At 33.2% G+C, this 15033-nt stretch overlaps 1 protein-coding gene across 2 annotated transcripts in view; it reads right to left on the minus strand.

Moving 5' to 3' along the window:
• CCHa2 (CCHamide-2) overlaps window positions 1-13381 on the minus strand; it is a 37011-nt gene extending 23630 nt beyond the window's left edge. For both annotated transcript variants that reach the window (XM_053749813.1, XM_053749812.2), the window contains exon 1: window positions 13274-13381. The gene's annotated coding sequence lies outside the window, so the exon portion shown is untranslated. The remainder of the gene's footprint in view (window positions 1-13273) is intronic.
• Between the last annotated feature and the right edge of the window lie 1652 nt (window positions 13382-15033).

Below are 15033 nucleotides of genomic sequence, written 5' to 3' on the forward strand. Positions count from 1 at the left end.
TTATCAGAAAACTCTATTACTATTTAGGGTTCCGTACCTCAAAAGGTAATATCAGATATCTAGGATCATTTCGTTGTCCGTCTGTGTGAATATTTTAAAACTTGAAATTAACCCCCAGAGTTTTTAACGATTTTTACCTTACTTAGTGTTATTAAAAATGGACAAACTTTTAATGAGAGCTTATTAACATTTTCATTTCTTAAAATTACCTTGTTAAACTTTAGAATATTGTGAGGATATGAAAACAAATACTATATTATATTTATATACATCCAGTCATCTTTGACGACCTCGGTGGCGCAGTGGTAAAGTGCTTGCCTCTAAACCGAGAGGTCCCGGGTTTGATCCCCGGTCGAAAATGATCTTTTTCTCATTGGCCCGGGTCTTGAATGTTTATCTATATATGTATTTGTTATAAAATATAGTATCGTTGAGTTAGTATCCCATAACACAAGTCTCGAACTTACTTTGGGGCTAGCCCAATCTGTGTGATTTGTCATAATATATTTTTATTTGTTATTTATATAGTGGGTTTTAAAATAATTATTAATTTTCTTAACAGTAACAGTTAGCCGAAAATATGACTTACAGATTTTGTGGTGTGGCATGTAGCGTCGTGACTTCAAATTCTCCCGTGGATGTCGTACGAGGCGACTAAGGGACACATGATAGCATCTGATAGGCAACGATAGCCAAAGAGAGTTGACGTCTGGCGGCAGCCGATTGTAAAAGCATAGCAAAATCTTCAAAATTAATTGGTTGATTTTTACGCGAACTCTGAGTTTCGGGGTATCACAGCTCCGAATGTAACGAATCGAATTGAAACAGCTGGTCACCCCGACTACGTCCGCGATATAAAATGCCTTTCTCTCAAAAGCTAGAATAATCAATTTTCCTGTTACAAAACTCATCAAAATATGTATAAATAAATATATATTAATAGATATATACTATGTATAAAAACAAACCTATTTAAAAAGTAACACATACTTTCGCATATTATTCAAAAATTAAATTTCTTTAATTTACAAACATACACACGTACCAAAATACATACTAAACTTATAAATTCGAAATTCTGTCTATCTGTTCAGCTTTCACGGCTAAACCGCTTGACCAATTTTGATGAAATTAGTTATGCATGTAGTTAAAGAACCCCGTTCAAACATAGGCTACTTTTTTCCAAGAATCAACACCCAAATGACTATAATGGGGGGTGAAAGTTTGTATGAAAATCGTCTATTTCGCTTTCGCAGATAAATACACACGGGCGATGCCGCGGGCAAGAGCTAGTCGAAAAACTCCTTACAGGCACTTTACAAATTACGCATTTCTCAAACTTAAAAACTCGTGGCATTTCAAAACAACTATGCTGGGAAGAAATGCCGATAAATGCACTGTTAGATGCAATGTTAAGATATCGATAACCCGAAATGTAAATGGACTGAATACTAGGAGTTAACGTGCAAACTTAATCAGACCAGTCCACCGGGAAAACAACTTAGTTACCTACGGACGTCCGCCTGCATATCGTGACCAGGCCAGTTGACCCCCTCGCCCCATTCCGTACAGTCATTATGTAACCAGATCAACAAAAACATATAAAATATTAAGAATAAGCCTTTTTGACTAACTGCAGCACACTTAATCGTCTAATAACAAGTTATTTTGTAAAACTGTTTATTTTATTGTTTAGCAATATAAATAAACGTTTTCCATGTCCAAACATTTACGACTAAAAGTCAAGTTATGATTCTTGTATATATAAATTTTAAATTTTAATCCTTGTGTAATGTTGCCAATATGTCGCTTGGTAATGTTTGCCTTTCAAGCGTCGTTATTATTTTTTGTACACAACTTAAGGGTGTAAACAAACAAAAAAGGAAACTAAGCACAAAGGGCTACTTATTTCCATAATTTAAAAAAAAAAGGGGAAAAAATAATCATTGGTATGAACTTAAAAAGGCAATAAACAAATGACACTTTGTAGCTGAATCGCCTGGACTATGCAAAACGCAATAAAAAAATTAACTGTGTAGCCGAATTGCCTTTTTCTTACTTTATTGAGACACCGTCAACTGTCAAAATTTGACCACCAACGCACGGCACGTCAAACGGTCACGTTGTCACGATTTTTCACATAGAATTAGTAGGTACTCCGTACAACGTTTTTCATCAATATACGTCATCTGGATAGTAGTAGCAGCAATGCTTCAATAATCTAAATCAAGTGGTGGTCAATGAAAACTACAGAAAACTACTATTAAAAAATTGGTATACAAACTCATGTGCCGTGAGTAGGAATCGAACATGGGACCTATAATTTTTCTTAATAGTAACAACGACTATCGTCATAATACCGAAGGTCGATGTAGACTGGTCGAAGTAGATGTGACAATCACATTTGTGGTCATATGCAGCAGCTGGACTCTTGGCAGTGTGGATCTGTTAAGTGATTCTATTTTGACTGAGCTTCTCAGTCTGGTATACTACTTCCATCTATACTAATACTACAACTGCGAAAGTCTGCCTGTCTGTCTGTGCGCTTGTCCTCTTTCACGGCTAAATCGCTGGAAAGATTTTGATAAAATTTAGTATGCATGTAGTTAAAGCGGTGGTGATGTAATGTTTAAGATACCCGCCTGTGGATCGAAAAGTCCCAGATTCGAATCCTACTCATGCCACATGAGTTTGTATAACAATCTGACTCATGTATAGTAGTTTTCATCGACCACCACCAGCTTCCGGTGAAGGAAAACATCGTGAGAAACCTGCACACTGGTTGATGAATTAACTTGTGTATGAAATTGGGAAGGCAATGGCAAACCACTCTATTACTAATGCCAAGAAAGTTGTTGTGTGTATTTAATTCCACGTAATGACCACGACCCTCAGCCATGATGAATACAACTATCAAGAAATGAAGAAGTAGTTAAAGACCCCCGTTCAAACATAGGAATATAATATTACAATTTTTTTAAAGTAAATTGTAAAGATGAAGAAATTTGTCTGTCCACTGCTTATTCTACTGAAGATTTAAATAAATTTAATTTATTGAATTTTAAATAACCTCTGTCTCAAATGGGATAGATCCCCATTTGAAGTCCATTAAAATAAAAAAATACTCGGATCAAAATGTTGATTTCCTTTTTACAAAATTAAGTACCTTAACACGTCTGAACCAAACCACGTGTAAGTGCTCCCACTCCGTACCGAAAGGGTTAATAGGGCCAAGCAGTACCCTTAAAGGTTGTGTTATGGTCTCACCGATTGGAATCATCCATAGGGCCCTCGTGAAATAAACCACTTACCTAACCTAACTGACCATAGAGCTGCGAAAAAACAATTGCCAAAAAAGTTGCCAAAAAATCATATCAGATGCCATGGAATTAGTAGGTACTCCGTACGAAATACTCACTAAATCCATGTACTTAGATAGATAGATAGATAGATAGAATAGATAACTTGTTTACAATGAGTCAAAAAATAGCTTGTATGACAGTAGCACAAGTCACGTCACAAATGATGGAAGTCAAAAGGAGTTTTAATTGTACTTTGATGACAACAAAATCTTACTATAAATAAAATTTATCAATTAAAGTGACATTTGATTATCATGTTTCATTATGTGAATTAATTATTTTATACACAGACAATTACTACCGTATTGAAACCATTCTTCCTGAGGATAATACGAGGAATTTAAAAATAAGTGCTTAATAAATCGCCTGAAAATAGTTTCTCTGTTTTTTTTAGGTTTAAAAATATTTCCTGTTTTAGCTAAATCTTAATTGATAAGTTAGTTGTTGGGGAATTTACTCTTAAGGAACAAATGTCCAGCTATGTCGTTTCTGCCTGGTTCTGGCAGAAAAGTAATTCCTGACTTGATTTCATCAGGGATGATATGCGTGACTATGGTCCGGAAACCAATCGAGAAGGGTGAGAAAACGTTGGAGTAATGGACAGACAATTTACACCAAAATATTTCGTCATAACTATCTAAGGTTAAAATATGTCTCTAAAAGCTATTTAATGAAGAAAATTAAATCACGCAGGACACTGCGGTATCTTGACACATTTTATGGACGTAATTCCATTAATTATGTCTTCCCGCGTCAATCTGTTTCGCCATAAACTAATGGCCCGTAAGGATTGGCGATCAAGATTCGATCTACAATTATTTTTCTAACTTCAGACATTCTTATTAATATCTTTAAAACCAGTTGTAGATATACATAGTGAAATGTATGCAAAAAAAACAAGTCTCAAAGCTCAGTTTTTCTACCGTAAAAAGTTTTGAGATCCATGTTTCCATATCCATAGCAAATCGCTTAATTTATTTAGTCTCTACCTAAGGGACCTTCTGTCTTACGTTATTACGTAAGTTATTATCATATCAATATTAAAAATCTTTTACGTTTTGAATAAATATATCGACTTGGCCATAAAATACAATGTTGTCAAAAAAACAACAGATTTTACAGACAGAAATTAAAACGTGATTTTTTTTTTATTTCGGTACAACATAACCACAAATCGACTATTTCAAAATTTTAAATATTGAAACACTGTCATCCAGACCGTTTTGCTACATAGGTAGATAAAAAAAAGTTTTGCTAAGATAAGCAATAGGTATATTATATATTTTTAAATTATACTGTGCTGTTTAGAATCACGAAAGAGCACAGCATATTCTTCCTTTATTTTTAACCTTCGACGATAGAAAGAAGGAAGTTATAAGCTTAATGTGTCTATGTATCTGCATGTCTGTCCATGGCATCTAAGCAGCCTAACGGCTGAACCAATTTTGATATGGCTTTATTTATTTGAAAGAGAATTTAATCGAGACTGTTCTTAGTTATGTTTTGAAGATGTGCATTCAGCCATTTAGGAATCGTCAGCTCTTATCTAGCAGATGATTTATTATTTAATTTACCGCTGAGCTGTCTACTCATACTTTTAGTTGACGACATTTTGAATTATTTCCTTTCACCCTCATTTACTTAAAACGTTACACTAAAGGCCAAATTTAAAAAAAAACCTGAAACACGGGTCTCATTATTTTCGTTCCATAGCATTTGTGCCAAGTTTCAAGTAGATCAGTAAAGATTTCCGTTATATTTCATACAAACTTTACCCCCATTTTTTACCCCTTTACGTACTACGTAATAACCTAAAGCTACTGCCCAAATTTCGCGTTTATAGCTTCTATAGTTTAGGCTGGGCGTTGATTAGTAAAAAAAACGCTTGTTTTTTTTACATATATTTATTTAATTTTGTTGGGACTTATTATACACTATTATTTATGTGTAATTTTCCAGACGTTTCAAAAATCCCGGAAGAAATACTATTGCGTTAATATTTAGAGAGGACAGTGACCTTGTTTCGTGTATATGAAGTTCTGTCTGACATAGGCTAAAATAATTATAAAGTTATCCTATTAATTTTAAAGTGGACCCACATTGTCGTGGCCAAAACTAGTGGTGACTTTCTCCGCATAGCTACATAATATATTTTAAAGGGACATAGCACGAACCTTTTTATTTAATGTCTCTGACGCCAGACTGGAGTGCCTATTAGCTGTATTTTCTCCTTGTTCTTTACCAAATTCCATTTTAAACAAAGTCAATTATTATTAATGACATATATTATAGTCAGTTATTTTCCGCTCACCATTATTACCACAACATAGAGGTGCAAATCGTACAAATAGACCTACCATACAGAACTTAATTAAAAGCAATCGCCCGCCACTTTGTTTGGGCTACATAAATGTGCAGTGCAATCAGGAGCCCACACGAACTGATCTGTGTTTTTTATTGATATTAATGATGATTGGAGACCTTTGACCCAAACTCATGTATAAATTGTTTTTTGTCCGTTTTGTCAAATGTGTGTTCTCTACGACATTTTTATAAACTTTTTTCACAAAAAAATAAGCATATAATGGTAATCGACTTGATTTGTCCGTAAAACCTATAGTTAACACTGAAAGGTTATACTTAATATTAGTAAATTTTTTTTAAATATTTGTTTTAATTAACAAGGCAAATGGCTTGTTTCTAAAAAAATATGTAATTATTTTAGGTTAAATTGAAATATAATCTAAATAGAGTACTAAATTAATTACTCCAGATTATGCATTGCGATAATTTGGAGCTCTGGGCTCCGATGCTCTGTAGCTGAAGAAGTAACTAAGAAAACGCTCACAATAAAGATATATTATGCAAATTGAATTACTAAAGCCCATACCTTACCTAAATTATATCCATTCCCAATTGCTGTTAGCAACTTAAGGTATAAACAGACAACGCTTGTGTTGTTGTGTATTAGTTTATTGAGGTAGTTAGACGACTAATTTTGTAAATGTGTTAGACAATGTCACAAACTAAATTAAATTTGCTCATAGCCCTTGTTCTCGGGTTCAACAATCTATGTATTGAACGTGTACATTTTGATATGTTTTAACGAAAATCTACAGGCTATATGAGGCCTGTTCGAATTGTCATATTCGACCACCAAAACGATTCAAACAGTTGACAAGTTTATTTGTTAGACAAATTAAAAAAAACCCGATTTTCAATATTAATTTCGTTACAACTTTTGAATGGCTGAACCACCGCATAAAAATTAGCTATCAAATAAAATAAACCGCATCCATATCGGTTCACCCGTTGATGAGCTACGGTGCCACGTACACAGACAGACACACTTAGCGGTCACACCCCACTTTTTGCGTCGGGGATTAAAAAGAAGACCGATTAATAGAAATAGTTCATTAAATAGAAGAACAGAAGTTCTTATATAAAGTCTAATACCGAATCCATGCTATCGCGGTCCGATGCGGTATACATTACTGATTTTTCATTACGGTAAATAAAATCACTCTTACAACTATACAATGTTCATGCATTCGCGTCGGCATCTGTCAGACTTCGGCGATAATACTACATCCATAAAACTAATGGTAATCGTAGTGCACCATCCATTACCTTAATATTACAATACGATCGAAATAAATGTATAACAAACCTGTAGATTTATTTGAAAAAGATTTAAAAATTATTGGGACTCGCCCAATTATTTTAAATGGCTTTAGCCAGCATCAAGTGTTGTGTTTACAACAAACGTCTATTATTATTGCTAGGAAGGTTTTGTAGTATTTAGCATAAATACTACAAAACCTTCCTAGCAATTGGCATGAGCAAAGAGGCATGCGATCTATTTGATGGGAAGTGGTTACCGAAGCCCGTGGACGCTTACAACACCAGGGATGGCACACGCACGTTGATGCTGCGCTGAGTAAACTCAAAGCTTTTGTATACCAAACATAGGGCTACTACGTATGTTTGGTATTTGTTTACTAAACATAAGCTCTGAATTCAGATGCATTTTCACAAGTTTTCAATATACACGTAGATGAATCTTAATAACACGTCAGTTTATTTTTATGGAAAGTGTGACACAAGAAAAAGTAAAAGTAAAAAGTAAAAAATCATTTATTTTCGCCAACAATCGTTGACAATCGCTGACAAGTAATACTTAAAAATAGTACAGTTAATTATTAATACCAGCATCGATTGAAGGAGACTGGAGACCGATGAAGACAGACCTGTGTTACAGTACTGCAGAGCTCCCGCCATTGAATGAAAAACATATAGCTAGAATACCTATACTAATACAATAAAGAGGAAGAGTTTATGGTTCCGTATACTTAAAAAGTTGAATTATTACTAAGAAACATGGGAAAATCCACGGGAGTAGGACCATAAGGTTGGCAACAGGAGTAAACACAAGAAATGCTGGGTATCGTCGTCGAGGGAGACATGGGTGCCAATGGTGTAACAACGAAGGACGCCGAAGACGGCTAGAAGTTTCTTCTCCAGAAGAAGAAGTAGGAAAACCACCCTGGGCTCTGACGTTTAGAGGTGGAATCCGGAAACTATGGGCGTTTTATTGAGTGTAACTGGGTGGATCACAAGAGGGTTTGAACGCGGCGTGTAGGGTTTCATTAGTATCCGACATTTTTTTTTAATAAAGTATATTTTTTTTATTATTAAATATATATAAAAACTACATTGTAGCAGTACTTTACTTATTTATAAAATATGGTGATTAAATTTATTAATGTCTATGGTAAAATTTGATGAACACTAATGACAGCCCGCGGCGGTGTTCAAAACACTCGTGAAATTCACCCCCAGATTGAAAGAGCGACATGTGGTCCCTACAATAGGTAATTCCATGTATTCCCGTGGATGTCGTACGAGGCGACTAAGGGACACAATTTTGGCAGCTGATAAGCAATAATGACATCCCAAAGAGAGTGGACATTGTGCCTAATGTCAACTCTCTTTGGGATGTCAGGCGGTCGGTCGTAAAATTACTATGTTTATTTTTTCCATAACCAAGAATATATGCGGATTACTCATGACCTGAGGACTAATACAAGGTAGAACACAAAGTCTGCAAAATGAATGGACGCTCCAAAAATAACTAGCACAATCGATATGCGTCCTTTTCTCGAATTACGTACAGTCAACAATTCAACTTGCCCAAAACCACTGCCGTTTCGCAGTTATTATCACCGGATAAAGTTCTGTATGACATGCAGTCGACTGTACAACATACCTCACACACGGCAATGCAAAGACAATTTGTTTGAGTGCCTCCCTGTACTTGTAAATGTGTTGCTATGAATGCTATGATAATGTAAGCCTGGTCATAATGTAGAAGACCTTCAGTGTATATTTCACAATAGAAGAAAAAGATAAAACGTAATTTCAGCATCTATGTATGTTGATTGTAAAAAATATAATGTATGTTTTTCATGTGACTAAAGGAAATATTACAGTTTTATCCTGACTAATATTATAAATGCAAAACTTGTATAAATAAATTCATAAAAATAATTAATATTTATTAAAATATATTACTTGTCTTTTGGCATATTTGAGTTTATATTATTGGATATGTGGAAAATTAGGGTCAGGCAAAATGAAGAGCGACAAGGACTCCAGCCGCAAAGAATATCTATGGACCATTTATGGGCATAAAATTTTGATATCAGTAGGCGAAACAGCAATCAATCTATAATTTGCCAATATAACCATACTAGCTGCCCCGGGCCTTCGCTCCCGAAGGTATTTCGGGGTAAAAAGTACCCTATGTGTTATTACACGTTATATTATGTGTATATAGAAGCTCAACGACTACAGAATTAACCCAAAATATAAAATATATAAAAAAGTTATTTTTTTATCAGTAATATAACAGTGTAAGTACACAATAAAGTACATGGTCAAAAGGTATACTGAAACATATTATGATTGTGATCAAGTGCTGATGAAAGCAAAAAATAAATAATTAAATAAATAAATAAATAAATAAATAAATTCAACAGCAACGACGCCTTCAGAGAAGTTTGTTATATTGCAAATGTTCCGGATCCTGTGTTACGACGGTTATATAAGTAAGCCCCTATTACATAATCATACTTAGGTAATGTACTATTGTGTGGCTCGTAAAAAATTCAAAGGCTTCGGGCACAGGTGCAGCAAATATATATGGACAGAATATTTTTTACGATATTAATAACGTATTTTTATATCTATAGAATATGTATTTTCTTCTCTCTTTGCGACTGCTTACATAACCCAAGTAGGAACTAACTATCCTTATCCTTACATAATATTATAAAACAAAGTCCTCTGCGCGGCTGTCTGTCTGTTAGTGGTAAACTCAGAAACGAAAGCACGGATTTTTATGCGGTTTTCACTATTAGATAGTGTGATTCCTAAGGAAGGTTTAGGTATAATTTATTATGTTATTATCCGAGCGAAGCCGGGACGGGCGGCTAGTATAATAATAAATTCAAAACCATTGACGATTTTGTAGTATCTAGGTAAAGTATATTATAATAGAAGTTTACAGAAGTTGACTACAGAATTGGTATTTTTACTCGACTACGGCGAAGCGAAAAGGAGAGTAATGATTTTGACTGATATGTATTTACGATAATATTGTTAATAAATACACACGTGTGTCACTCACTCGTTCTCACTGGTACAAACAAAATAATTAAAGCTAAAACACTTATGCTGAAAATTTTCGAGAAAATAATGTGGAAAAGTATTTTTAACTAACATTTTCATATTCTAGCTACTCGTATACTTACGTCCGTACTGCATAATATTATCATAACTTGGAAAAAATGCGAAGCCACGAAATGTTGGTATCATTTAGCAATATATTCTCATTCGTGGATATATCTTGCGATTAATCTTGTGTTTTCAGCTCAGTTGTTGTTGTAGTTTATATCATAATGAATGATGACGTACTGATACGCATAACTTGAAATTATGTTTTACCGCCAAAATTGTTATTGTTGTAGAAGTTTGATATTGAAGAAAATAGAAAGTATATTTGACGTGTAGTATAAAAATGACTTGAAAGCACATATTTTGTCTATTATTCTCCTTCTTTGAGTGCCGACGATTTTGTCTGTTTAGGGTCCCGTAGCCCAATGGCGCAAATGTAACCATTATATACTTCTTATGTCTGTTCGTTTGTCATCGAGTGAGTTTCAAAGTCTGGTGTTTGAATGTGAACTATCCAATGCCCCTTTTTGTGTGATTTGTTTTATAATAACGTTGTAAATATTGTAATTTCTGTCGATATCAGCCGCGACAAAAAGTATTTTATGTCATTCTCCGTCTCTTCAACTATCTCTACACTAAAAATCACCTCAATCCAATCAAAGTTTCGACGTCAAAGAAGGACAAACAAATACAATATCACAATTTTAATACTAGCACTTTCCATATTGTACAACTATAATAGCCCAATATCTTTTACGATATTCATAAAGATTATAATAAAAGAAAAATATATTAAAACTCCCATAATAACGTAAAAACATAATAATATATTCAGGTACAGTTTTAGTGGAGTTAAAAAGGTAAGACTTATTATAAAGAGCGAGTATACGGCTCGATTGATGTCTCTCGTGCAAACTAAATATTATGATTGTCGTGAAGGTCATTGAATTTTAATAAATTTGTTTCTCAATGTATTATTTAACTTTTAAAATCTAAAATAAACCATTCTCCGAAATCTTATGCAGAGTGCGAAAATTTTCCGCTCGTAATCAATATCGACAGGAAAGCTATAATTGCATTAATTGTCCGTAATGACGTTTCCAAAACTCATTTATCACGACGAGCTAACTTATCCACTTTGGCTTAGGCTTATTTTAAACATTTAAGTAGTTATTTTTTATCAATATTAGACTAATATTAGAAATAACTAATATTAATAAGGGAAAAGATTTGTATTTTTGTTTATAATGGATAAAATAAAATACTACTGAACCTGTTTTGATAAAATTTGGACACAAAGGCAGATTAAACCTTCAGAAGTAACATAGGCTACATTTTTATCAGGTTTCACTCGATGAGAGAAGTCGGAACGGCCGCTAGTAATAATATTGAAAAGAAAAAGATGTTTTTTTTTTTTGTTTTTTTTTTTAATGAATTAACTCAAAAACAACCAAGACCCCAGGTCTATCTGAAAAATATCATTTTTCATCTTGACCTGACCGGAGTTCAAACCCAAGACCTCAAGTGTAACAGTCCGGCGTGATGACCATTAGGCCACGGAGGTCGACATTAACACAAAACTAAGCAGTTCGTAGTAGGAAAGAAGATCTTATTGAAAATTCTATTTTTTGTTATTGTTATTATATTTTGATCCTAATTGTCTAAATGTCTAAATGAATAAAATACCTACTACAGAATCGAAAATCGTTTAAAGTTTCCACAATAGACCTCGTTAGGAAAGTATCTATTGGAAGTTTTCGAACTTGTATCTTGCTGTGCCGATTGTTAATTCCAAGTTGGTTTGATTGCAAGCCTAAGGTCATGGCGGCTAAACTTTTAATACCATGGTTAAGCTGTTGCTAACATCTTTTGTTAAAATTAATGAATAGAAAAGTTGTTATTTCTTAGTAAACTGAGGATAGTGATAAAAGTTTTATGTAAAAAATACGACTTGTGTTTTTATGGTTAAATAAAAAAAACAGTTCACTTCATTGCTTTTTTTATGTACACTCGAAGGGACTTAATAATGCATTTTTTGTGTTTGAAAATTATATCAAATATTATTGTTATGTTTGAATATAATCCTGTTTTATGTATGTAATACACATAAAACCACAATTGTAATCACCAAAAATATCCCTTTCCCCAAATTCCTCACAGAATTTATTCGTGAGGAATTTGGGGAAAGGGTATGTAAGTAAGTAAATTATGACACACATTTTGTTAATATAAAAATGGTGGCAGCACTTTTTCAATTCATTTAACAATTTGGAAAAATAGTTTTAAACCTTCATACCTTTCTTATAAACAATAAAAAAAAAGTTCACACGATTTATTTGTACTAAAAGCAAACTAAAAATTATTTTATAAGTGTTCTGTAAGTTTTGAAAAAAAAAAATTAAATCACTGAAGACTAAAAAAGTTTTTCATTTGAAACAATTTATTTAATATATTATATTTTTGTTTTCATATACATTTATAATTATATTTATTTAGTTTGAATTCATATCAAACTGTAAAGTTTAATAGAACATTTTAACATTTTAATAACGTAGAAAAACTACTTTTAATTGTTTTATGGATAAGTTTTGATAATTTAACGACATATTGTGCATAAGTACATGTTATAGTGATGATAAAATAGAGATAAACGAAACTTAATACCTTTCCTACGGGACACATTGTGACAACACTGCGGTCAAAGCCATTTTTATAAATATATTGCAAATATTAATTTTTAATGAACTTTTGGTAAATTTCTGCGAAAAGATCATATTTTTCGAAACTTTAAATTCATAAATTGAATTTACGTAATTCGTCTAATAGACTTTTTTCAACATCTCATTAACGTTTAGCACGTATATACGTTTAGTAACTTTTAAAACTTTTTTATACAAAAAACATTTTTTAAATCAACTACGGACAGAAAAACTATTATTTATAAAAGACAACAACGGACGATAAAGTTGTGTGAAACTTTGAAAAAGTCAACTTCCTATTTTAATCAGCGTGTAAAGTCTCGAAATACAGCGACGGATCGCTGCCGGTGTTCTAAGCACGTTGCCTCATTGTTTCACGTTGGGAGATTATTTTCAGTTCTAATGTTATTATAATGTATTAGATTTCAGTACTTTATATTTATGAAAAAAAAGTTTACAATTAAAAATACTTACATTAATCTCCTGTGACACTTCGAAACTTGTGAATTCGCGATCCGCGATCGGTTTGATATGAGCTGTGGGCTCGATGTTACCGTTGAAGTGTGCTAGGTCGGACCAGGCATCCCCTTTTAAATGCTGGACGTAGATCTAGGAGGCTACCAGATGCGGCAGAGCGTGGGTTTACTGACGTAGGTGGTATGGAGTTTTTGAGGCTGGATATAATATTTAAATCAGTCTACGTAACACAAGTTTTTAGATTTTAAATAAATTATGTTGAACAATTCCAATGTTGATAAATATAAAATTAATATATTATAATATACGTCAAACTAGAAAAGGTGTCTATGCTCAGCCATAGGCACAGAAGGGGTTGGGATCATATATGTCAAAGAATAATTTTGATTTAGCTGTATTTTGTGAAATATATATTTATTTTGTAATATTTGTGTAATATATTGAAGATTGTGATGATGACAGTAGCCTACACAACTAGTAGCCCAATTTACATATATATGTAAATAAATGACACGATCAAATATAAAAATATTGTAAATGTACTCCAAACTAGTAAATTAAATAAACAAATATAAAAACACTTATCATTTATAATTTTGAAAATCGAACCGAAAGTTTCGCTAACATATTTCGTTTACTACTTAAAATGTATCCATGTCTATTCGATACGTAGCTCTATCTGCCCGCCCTACGCTCAGTGGCCACTCGCAACACAGATTTGAACCTCAGCAAGGTGCGGGAGAGACAGCGCTATTGCACCCTCGTGCCGTCCCGCTCGCAACAAAACTTGGCCAACTGTTTTCATTGGTCCTGCGAAGTTTAGTCCCAATGTAGTTAATAGTTTTGCATTTTATTGCATAATTTTTGTCAAATTTAGTTAACTTTCATGATTCATCAAAATTCCTTCTTTGATGAATAGACATGAACATGGTCAGGAACACTTTTTTAAGCTCGAAGAGAATCTAATTTCGCTTTTGAAAATTCAAAAACATTTTGTATTTTAATTTTTATTAAATATATAGTTCATTACGTCTATGTTTCGGTCATTATTCGAAGTTTTTTTATATATTTACTGTAATTATCGTTTTACCTCTGTGTGTACTCAATAAAATGATGTATAACAAATTGTATTAGAATCTTAAACATGTTATTAGGTTCTTCAAATCAAGCATTTAAAATGTCGAATCATATTTTTCCGTGTAGGGGAAATTACGAACTATCTTGGGCATATTATGAAAAGAAACAAAAAAAGGCGCGAAAAACACTTGAAAGCTTGAAGCTACTACCGTATTCTTGACACTAACGCCTCACGCCCATAATGCGGCCAGGCCAATCAAAACGGCGACTAGATTAATGTTGGCAACAAGGAAATATCGCTCAGATTAATACATTTTTATAAATTTCGGAATTTACCCATTATTGGAATTACCCAATGCAAGTACATTAATTAATTAAAATTCAGTAAAAGTTTTTATACCTAGTCCTAAATATCGCCTATTAAGAACCTATATACAGTACGAAAGACCTCACCACAGTTTATAAGTTCACTGACCAAGAGGGGAAAAAATTAATCCCGCAAAAAAGAATGTATCTGCTAATATTTGTCTCAATCTCGTAAAATTTACTCAATGGATTTTGATGAAATTTAGTACACTAATAGTACATATCCTGGAATAGCACATAGAGTACTTTTTATCCCGAAATTCCCACGGGAGCGAAGCCCAGGGGCTCAGCTAGAATCACATATTTTACGTAAT

Source organism: Plodia interpunctella, chromosome 9 (assembly GCF_027563975.2).
Source record: "Plodia interpunctella isolate USDA-ARS_2022_Savannah chromosome 9, ilPloInte3.2, whole genome shotgun sequence".
Classification (NCBI taxonomy): domain Eukaryota; kingdom Metazoa; phylum Arthropoda; class Insecta; order Lepidoptera; family Pyralidae; genus Plodia; species Plodia interpunctella.